At 36.4% G+C, this 10444-nt stretch overlaps 1 long non-coding RNA gene across 3 annotated transcripts in view; it reads right to left on the bottom strand.

The window, feature by feature from the left end:
* The window catches only part of LOC104650946 (uncharacterized), a 313310-nt gene that overhangs the window by 108871 nt on the left and 193995 nt on the right, over positions 1-10444 (bottom strand). For all 3 annotated transcript variants that reach the window (XR_012515011.1, XR_744526.3, XR_012515012.1), the window contains exon 7: positions 4862-4968. This is a non-coding gene — a long non-coding RNA (uncharacterized LOC104650946). The remainder of the gene's footprint in view (positions 1-4861; positions 4969-10444) is intronic.

Below are 10444 nucleotides of genomic sequence, written 5' to 3'. Positions count from 1 at the left end.
CCTTTTAATTTCAACTGTTTTTTTGAGGAGTTTCTGCTCTTTCTGAAAATTCTGAATTCCAAAGAGAATGGATAATTAATCCTTAATAAGTAACTCGGTATCTTAGTTTTCTTAAAGAAACTTATTTAGATTGCAGATCTTTCAATTAGCATATTATGTTGTCATTGCTTATAAAATCTACCTTTAGTGGACGCAAACGAGAATTACTTTAAAAACATATATGGAGAGGTTAGATTTTATACCTAGTACATAAACCTCTTGATTCAAAACATTGGACAAAAATACCATAAGTTGAAATTGAGTTGTCTTTCACTGAAGCCAATTCTCCAGCAGTATCAGTAGTAGAACTCGGGCTCTTTACCACTCCAGTCTGTTGCTCTAATAAGCAACATGGGTGTGTACAGGTGAGAGTTTCATACAGTTAGCATTCATTCCTAGGGCTACATATTCTAAACCTTTCTAACTCAACAAAAGCAGAGTATGCAAACATCCTACACAGTGCACAACTACAGATAGTTGATGAATAAATGTCAGGAGCTAAACATAACTAGAGAAATCTGCAGAACAAAAAAGAGACAAAATCGTAAAAGGGCTAGATCTGGAAAAAAACATTCATGAAGATCATGGATTTTAGAGTTTAGACCCCTGATTCATCTCTACTTACGCATAATCTGTTTTGGAACCCATGGCACATGCCACTATTTCCAGTAACTGATCCAAAATTGAGTTCCATCCTGGAATGTTGTGGTTTCCAAATACTAAATTGTTTACCAGATACAGAACAATACAGATTTTTCATCAACTTACCCAGGCCTCTTCTGACCACCATTTCCTTAGTATCCTAACAAGAAATTCTGAATTTCTCTTACTGGTATATAAGCTCACAGGATGACGTGAATTTGTCTTCTTTCTCACTGAGGAGATTTCTCTGCTTTCCCATGCCCTGCATCATTCTTTCATCCCTAGGGCCTGATCTTTCCATTTCCTGTGGGGTAGATGCTTGGCCCAAATGTGTGTAATTATGAAGTTTCCCTTGGGATCTGGGGTGGTGGGAGGGGATAGTTCTTGGTGCCTGGTGCACACAGTTTGTGTCTCAGGAGAAGAATCATAGAAAACAATTAACTGAGCATTTGTCAAAAATACTGGCACGTGCACATGTCTTTTAACTCCCCAAAGATTTGCCTTCTGCTTTGCTAACCTCAGGATACTGGCCAGCCAGATGGAAAGACTGCCAAGCACATCCAGCTAATGTAGCCAGAAGGCCACTCCATTTGAGTTTCTGGAAATCATTCTTTCACTCACTTGGGAGGTTCTGGGGCCTCTTTATTTCCTCACAAACAAGGCCCACCCCAAAGATTTCAAGAGCACATTGCAGCCCAGTCTCTACAAGTGAACAAGCTGTAAGAGTTGGAAATCCGCAGCTCCTCTCCTGCTCTATTTAAGGCAATGCATTTTTTTTCCCAGCAACATAGGTTTACAGCCTCCCAAGATCCTTCTCATGAAAGGCAATAGAATGCAGTATCAAGTTAAGATGAGCGATTAGTGAAATCTGTAGCTACTGAGAATGAGGTTCCCAGTTGAGTATTAGAAGCAACCACAGAAGGTGAGGGTTTGCCTCTTTTCCATCTGTTGTCAGAACTAATGAAGAGAAGCAGAAGGCATTGGTTTCCTTCTCAAATTCCCAACTCCGCTTCTCACTTGCCAGTAATGATGCACTGTGTAGGGGACGAATCTTCACTCCCGTATCTCTTCCCTTGTTTTGGTGGTGGGCTGGCCACATCCAGAAGGGAAAGAGAAGTGAAATTCTCTGAATGTAGATAAGTGGGCAAGGTTCTACCGAGGTCAGTCTTTGAGCAGGAGAGCTCCTTTACCTGCAGCACCTCGCCAGAATGTTTGCAAGGCAACGACATTGATATGAAAATAAACCCCATCTTTCACTCTGCACTTTTCTCCTTCTTGCCTCAGATTAAAATGCTCCCTTTTTAAAAAAAATCAAGCAAATACAATAAAGATAAAAAAGTGACAGAAATTTAGTAGAAAAAAATTTATACTTAACTCTTCTTCCTCCCCACCCCTTCCATTCCTTAAATTGGAAACAATACTTCAGTAATGATCTTTCTAATATATAAATGTAACCATATCACTTTCTTGTTTTAAAATCTACAACTGTTATTTAAAGTCAAGTTAATGGTCTTTAGCATAATACTCCCCCATAACCTCCACCCCTGCCAAACTCAAGCCATGCTGAATTATTGCAGCTCCTTAAATCATCAGGTACCTTTAGAGTTTCCACACCTGCACACAAGCCACTCCCTATACTTGAAATGCCTTTATTTCACTGGTCTTGCAAAACTGCTAATTTAAAATGCCATTCAGATGTCCCTTTCATTTGAAAATCTTCTCCAATTCTACCAAGAATAGCACTTGCTCTCTTTGCACCATGGAATTGTGTGTGTATCTCTTTTACAACATGATGTTATATTGGTTTTGTTACTGCTGTTTACTTGCATGTCCCTCCTGGTGGACTGATGTCTTTGGGGGCAGGGGTTTTGTGTTCCTGTCACATTAACCCCAAGGTTTCTGAATGACTGCAGTGTAGTAGGTTCATTACACAGTTGCAGAATGAATGGACAAAATTGGTAAATATAACTCAACTTTATATATATGTCCTCATTTTCTAAATTCTCACCTTAAGAAAGATGCTTTTTCCTCCTTTTCCACATTTTGTTGAAGTAGTACAGTCTTTCATCTCTTCTCCTTATTCCTATTTTAAATTATTGATTTTATAGTTTTTTGGAAAAGAAGGTATTTGGCACAGCATCCTTCTCTCCACTGTCACCATCATGGCTAAATTCTCCTATCAGATCCAGAGACCTCAGCTTCTGTCAAGCAGCCTTCTTTCAGGGCCGCAGCACTCCCTGGGGTCTGTGCTCCCTCTTATTAATTGCCCTGGGGCCCAAGAGTGAAGAACACTTCCCTTTATGACCAATCCCTTGGTTATTCTCCCTTCAAATGTGTAAACAGTCCCTTCATTAAATGTGATTTACCCTTTGAATGAGCCATTTCTTTCCTGCCTCAACCCTGACTGATACTGTGGTCAACAAATAATAATAATTGACTTACTATTTATTAATTAATCTCTTAATTTATAAACAAAAATAGGGATTTATTTCACCAAGTTATATCATATCCACAGTGATATCTGTGGGAGTCAGGAGGCAAAGTCTTGAAAATATGTAGTGAGCGCAGAGAAATATTCTCCATTGAAGTTGAAATTTGTATTTTCAGACTTTCCTGTTATATACATTTGTCACTCATGCAACAAATGTTTATTAATCACCACTTTCTCTTTATTCTTATCTTTCAATTTTTTGTCTTATCTTTTCCCTTTGCCACGTGAGAATATTCTTAAATCATAAGTCAGAAAACTTTTAACTACTGGCTATGTAATTAGGCAAGTCTCTGGACCTTGGTTTCTTTATCTATGAAATGGGGAGGATAATACCTCTTTTAAGAACCCACAGAGCTGCTGAGTAAATCAAATAGAACAGTTTTATATACAATCTATAATTACGTTTACTACTTTTATTGTTTTTGCTGTTTTCATGTTTTTAATTTTTGATGTCTTTCCTTAATAGTGCTTTTTTTAAAAAATTCTTTTTCTTTCTGCTGTTTTGGGTTTTCTTCCCTTTCCATGATATTCTTTTCATGCTCCTTTTCCACAAGTGCCACTCTCTTGACTAGTCTTTTGGAAATACCCCGAAAGACCAGTTATTCTATACCTCAGCTCCTTTGGGACTGTCCTATTCCTTTTTCTCTCTTGCCTTGGTGACTTTCTTAAAAGCATGTTTAAAAAAATATTCCCTGTGGTAAAAGGATAAAAATTCTAGAGAAATATAAACTTGGACTTAGACTGAAACAGATATATAATTGTCCTTTGTTGAAATGGTTTGGCTCTGTGTCCCCAATCCAAATCTCATCTTGAATTATAATCCCATAGTACCCATGTGTCAAGGACAGGACCTGGTGGGAGGTAACTGGAATCATGGGGGGCGGTTCCCCTATGCTGTTCTTGTGATAGTGAGTTCTCACAAGATCTGATAGTTTTATGTGTTTAACATTTCCTCCTACATACACTTTTTCTCTCTAGCCGCCATGTGAAGAAGGTATCTGCTTCTCTTTCCTTCATAACTGTAAGTTTCCTGAGGCAATCCCAGCCTGGTGAAAACCTTCTCTCTTGATAAATTAGCCAGTCTTGGGTATTATCTTTATACCAGTGTGATAATGGACTAACAGATTTGTTTTGTGCTTTTTGAGACTAAGGTTCATAGTGAATATCAGAAAGGTTTCTAGGGTTCAATTGATCACAGCCTGAATAGTCTCTTCTTATGCTACTCTTGTAATTAGTGGTATAATAACACCACCAAGGTATGGTCTGTTTTCTCTCACAGCTGACACTGAGATCAATGCTCTCTCCACTGCACCACATTGTATCTGCAGAAGTTTTCAGTGTTGCTCTTTTATGAGATGGTCTCTTAAATTAACTCATAGGATGCACAGAATTTGCATCACTCTTGGTTAATATCTACTTTCCAGTGACTTAGTTGTTTATTTTTAAAAGTTACTCTTAGCTCCTTAAGGATGTGGAAAAACTCCATGAAGGAAGAAGTGAATGCAGCACTGAAAGAACAACTTTTTTCAATCTTAACTTTAAAGTCATTTGTATTATTTTTATTAAATAATTCAAAGTTGAAATGATTTGTCTATATACATGTTTTAATTATTTTGTAGTGTGTGGCATGTATTCATAAAATATTAGTTTAAGAAACCAAATATAAGATAGACTGAGTTACTGGCTTACCTTCGGGTTCACATAGGAATCACAACCAGGATACAGTTCTTAAGAATCTTAGTTGACACCAGAGATTGTCATTACCCAGGGTCTCTCCTTGGAGGGAACTTGGTGCACTGAAAATGGAGATCATGAAGGCATCAAAGAATGCTCAGACAATCCCTTGAGAAGCATTGTAATAGTACTTTTCTTATAAAGTGTGAGCATTTATAAGAGAACTTCATGAAATGATCGTTATGGTGCTTTATTCGGGGCTCTTTAGCATCATCATCGGAAGTGGTGCTTTAATAGAAAAGCAAACAAACAAAAATCACCTGAGCTGATGAAAACAACTATGGAAGCATCTGGTACAGTATCTTAGCAGAGAGGAAGTATTAATTACCTCTTCATTCATGGAAAGAAAGAAGGAAAAAGGGGAAGGAGAGAGAGAAAAGATGGGAAAGGCTTTTAAAAACAGATGATATATACTAGAGGCTGGGAAGCATGAGTGGGTGGGTGAAGCAAGGATGAAGAGAGGTAGGTTAACAGGTGCAAACATACAGTTAGATAAAAGGTACAACTTCTGTTGTTCAACTGCAGAGTTGAGCAACTATAGTTACAACAATGCATTATATATTTCAAAATAGCTAGAAGAGAGTAGCTTGAATTGTTCCCAATATATAGAAAAAATAAATAATCAAGTGATAAATACCCCAAATATCGATCATTACACAACCTATGTATGTAACAAAATACAACATCTACCTCCATTAAAATGTAAAATACTATGTATCAATAAAAAGTAAAAATACAAAATTAAAAGCAGATTTTAACAGGCAAAATAACCAGCTAGCATCATAATGACAGGATCAAATTCACACATAACAATATTAACCTTAAATGTAAATGGGCTAAATGTCTCAATTAAAAGACACAGACTGGCAAATTGGATAAAGAATCAAGACCCATCAGTGTGCTGCACTCAGGAGACCCATCTCATATGCAAAGACACATATAGGCTAAAAATAAAGGGATGGAGGAATATTTACCAAGCAAATAAAAAGCAAAAAAAAAAAAAAAAAAAAGCAGGGGCTGCAATCCTAGCTTCTGATAAAACAGACTTTAAACAAACAAAGATCAAAAAAGTCAAAGAAGTGTATTACATAATGATAAAGGAATCAATACAACAAGAAGAGCTAACTATCTTAAGTATATATGCACCCAATACAGGAGCACCCAACTTCATAAAGTAGGTTCTTACAGACCTACAAAGAGACTTAGACTTCCACACAATAATAGTGAGAGACTTAACACCCTGCTGTCAATATTAGACAGATGAGTAAGACAGAAAATTAACAAGGATATTCAGGAATTGAACTCAGCTCTAGACCAAGCAGACCTAATATACATCGACAGAACTCTCCACCCCAAATCAAATTCTTCTTAGCACCACATCACATTTATTCTAAAATTGACCACATAATTGGAAGTAAAACACTACTCAGCAAATGCAAAAGAACGGAAATCATAACAAATAGTCTCTCAGACCACAGTGCAATCAAATTAGAACTCAGGATTAAGAAACTCACTCAAAACCACACAACTACATGGAAACTGAACAACCTGCTCCTGAATAACTACTGGGTAGATAATGAAATTGAGGCAGAAATAAAGAAGTTATTTGAAACCAATGAGAACAAAAATATAACATACCAGAATCTCTGAGACAGGGCTAAAGCAGTGTTTAAAGAGAAATTTATAGCACTAAATGCCAACAGGAAAAAGCAGAAAAGATCTAATATTGACACCCCACCCTAACACCACAATTAAAAGAACTAGAGAAGCAAGAGCAAACAAATTCAATGGCTAGCAGAAGACAAGAAATAACTAAGATCAGAGTAGAACTGAAGGAGATAGAGACAAGAAAAGCCCTTCAAAAAAATCGATGAATCCAGGAGCTGGTTATTTGAAAAGATCAACAAAATAGCTAGACTATTAGCTAGAAGAATAAAAAAGAAAAGAGAGAAGAATCAAATAGACCCAATCAAAAATGATAATGTGGATATCACTACTGAGCCCACAGAAATATGAACTAACATCAAAGAATACTATAAACACCTATATGCAAATAAACTAGAAAATCTAGAAGAAATGGATAAATTCCTGGACACATACACCCTCCCAAGACTAAACAAGGAAGAAGTTAAATCCCTGAACAGATCAATATCAAGTTCTGAAATTGAGGAAGTAATTAATAGCCTACCAACCAGAAAAAGCCAAGGACAAGAAGGACTCATTGCTGAATTCTACCAGAGGCACAAAAAGGAGCTGGTATTGTATTCCTTCTGAAACTATGCCAAACAACAGAAAAAGAAGGACTTCTTCCAACCTCATTTTATGAGGCCAACATCATCCTGATACCAAAACCTGGTAGAGACACAACAAAAAAAGAAAAATTTGGGACAATAACTCTGATTAATTTTGATGTGAAAATCCTCAATACTGGCAAACAGAATCCAGCAGGACATCAAAAAGTTTATCCACCATGATAAAGTTGGCTTCATATCTGCAATGCAAGGCTAGTTCAACATACGCAAATCAATAAACATAATCCATCACATAAACAGAACCAAAGACAAAAACCTTATGATTATCTCGACAGATGCAGAAAAGGCCTTTAATAAAATTCAATATCCCTTCATGCTAAAAACTCTCAATAAACTAGGTATCAGTAGAACATATCTCAAAATAATAAGAGCTATTTATGACAAACCCACAGCCAATATCATACTGAATGGGCAAAAGCTGGAAGCAATCCAGCTTTGAAAAATGGCACAAGACAGGGATGTCCTCTCTCACCACTCCTATTCAACATAGTATTGGAAGTTCTGTCCAGGGCAATCAGGCAAGAGAAAGACATAAAGGGTATTCAAATAGGAAGAGAGGAATTCAAACTGTCTCTGTTTGCAGATGACATGATCGTATATTTAGAAATCCTCATCATGTCAGTCCAAAATCTCAAGCTGATAAGCAACTTCAGCAAAGTTCAGGATAAAAGATCAATGTGCACAAATTACAAGCATCCCTATACAACAATAATAGACAGAGAGCCAAATCAAGAGTGAACTCCCATTCACAATTGCTACAAAGAGAATAAAATTCCTAGGAATACAACTTACAAGGGATGGGAAGGATGTCTTCAAGCAGAACTACAGACCACTGCTCCAGAAAATAAGAGAGGACACAAACAAATGGGAAAACATTCCATGCTCATGGATAGGAAGAATCAATATTATGAAAATGGCCATACTGCCCAAAGTAATTTATAGATTCAATGCTATCCCAATCAAGTTACCATTGACATTCTTTACAGAATTAGAAAAACTACTTTAATTTCATATGGAACCAAAGAAGAGCCTGTATAGTCAAGACAATCCTAAGCAAAAAGAACAAAGTTGGAGGCATCATGCTACCTGACTTCAATCTATACTACAAGTTTACAGTAACCCCAACTGCATAGTACTGGTACCAAAACAGATATATAGACCAATGGAACCGAACAGAGCCCTCAGAAATAATGCCACACATCTATAACCATCTGATCTCTGACAAACCTGACAAAAACAAGCAATGGGGAAAGGATTCCCCATTTAATAAATAGTGTTGGGAAAACTGGCTAGCCATATGCAGAAAACTGAACCAGGACCCCTTCCTTATACCTTATACAAAAATTAACTCAAGATGGATTAAACACTTAAACATAAGACCTAAAACCATAAAAACCCTAGAAAAACCTTGGCAATATCATACAGGATAGGCATGGGCAAAGACTTCAAGATAAAAAACCAAAAGCAATGGCAACAAAAGACAAAATTGACAAATGGGATCTAATTAAACCAAAAAGCTTCAACATAGCAAAAGAAACTATCATCAGAGTAAACAGGCAACCTACAGAATGGAAAAAATTTTTTGCAATCTATCCATCTGACAAAGGCTAATATCCAGAATCTACAAGGAACTTAAACAAATTTACCAAAAAAAAAAAAAAAAAAAAAAAAAAAAAAAAAAAAAAAAAAAACAAAGAAACAAACCATCAAAAAGTGGGCAAAAGATAGGAACAGACACTTCTCAAAAAAAAAAAAAAAAAACATTTATGTGTCCAAGAAACACATGAAAAATAGCTCATCATCACTGGTCATTAGAGAAATGCAAATCAAAACCACAATGAGATACCATCTCATGCCAGATAAAATGGTGATCATTAAAAAGTCAGGAAACAACAGATGTGGGAGAGGATGTGGAGAAATAGAAATGCTTTTACACTGTTGGTGGGAGTGTAAATAAGTTCAACCTTTGTGCAAGACAGTGTGGTAATTCCTCAAGGATCTAGAAATAGAAATACCATTTGACCCAGCATTACTGGGTATATACTCAAAGGATTGTAAACCATTCTACTATGAAGACACATGCACACATACGCTTATTGCAGCACTGTTCACAATAGCAAAGACTTGGAACCAAGCCAAATGCCCATCGATGATAGACTGGATAAAGAAAATGTGGCATATATACACCATGGAATACTGCACAGTCATAAAAAAGGATCATTTCATGTCTTTTGCAGGGACACGGATGAAGCTGGAAACCATCATTCTCAGCAAACTAACACAGGGACAGAAAATCAAACACCACATGTTCCCACTCATGAGTGGGAGTTGAACAATGAGAACATGGATACAGGGAGGGGAACATCGCACATCAGGGCCTGTTGGGGGATAGGGAATTGGGAGGGATAGCATTAGGAGAAATACCTAATGTAGATGACCAGTTGATGGGTGCAGCTAACCACCATGGCACACGTATACCTATGTAACAAACCTGCACATTCTGCACATGTATCCTAGAACTTAAAGTACTTAAAGTATTAAAAAACAAACAAACAAAACAACACAAAAACAGAAAATGGACCTAAATTCAAGTTGCTTCATGTTTCAAATAGAATGTAAATAGAATATTTGGGTCTCTGCAAATCATTTTATTTGTAGAATTTGTGATTTACACTTGGAGTAACATTTTGAATTTAACTTTGGGGAGTTATTGAAAAACGTATTTATATTGGGCTTTCTTCTCATACATTTGTATACCTGAAATAACTTGGCCTTTAGCCAAAATGTGTAAGGTCCATTTTATATGTAGTTGCACAGATTCAAATACCAGCTCTACCATTAATAAAGTACATGGAGCTAGGAAAAGAGAATCTTCTTAAAAGAGAATTCTCAGTTGGCAGATCACATTTGTTATGAATATTACTGAGCTTCATTATAATATGTTCTATATAAATGTGCTCAGTAATTGTAAAACTCATCACATACAGTCTCTGAGGAATTCGTGTTTTGTTAAGAAATTTTATTAAATTTCTAAGATGTTTTAATTTTTAATGCTTATATGCTGAACACAATAATAAATGATAAGAATATCTTCCTGTGTTACATGGGGAAGAGCTAAAGTGGGATACTTTCTCAAAGTCAGTTTCTAGAGCCTACCTAGAATTCAAAACCCACAGCACCACCAGTTTCTTCCTCAGGAGGCCCCATTTCTTAATTACATAAAAAT

This window comes from Saimiri boliviensis, chromosome 19, assembly GCF_048565385.1.
Source record: "Saimiri boliviensis isolate mSaiBol1 chromosome 19, mSaiBol1.pri, whole genome shotgun sequence".
NCBI classification, from domain to species: Eukaryota; Metazoa; Chordata; class Mammalia; order Primates; family Cebidae; genus Saimiri; species Saimiri boliviensis.
This window is presented reverse-complemented; position numbering and strand designations above follow the sequence as displayed.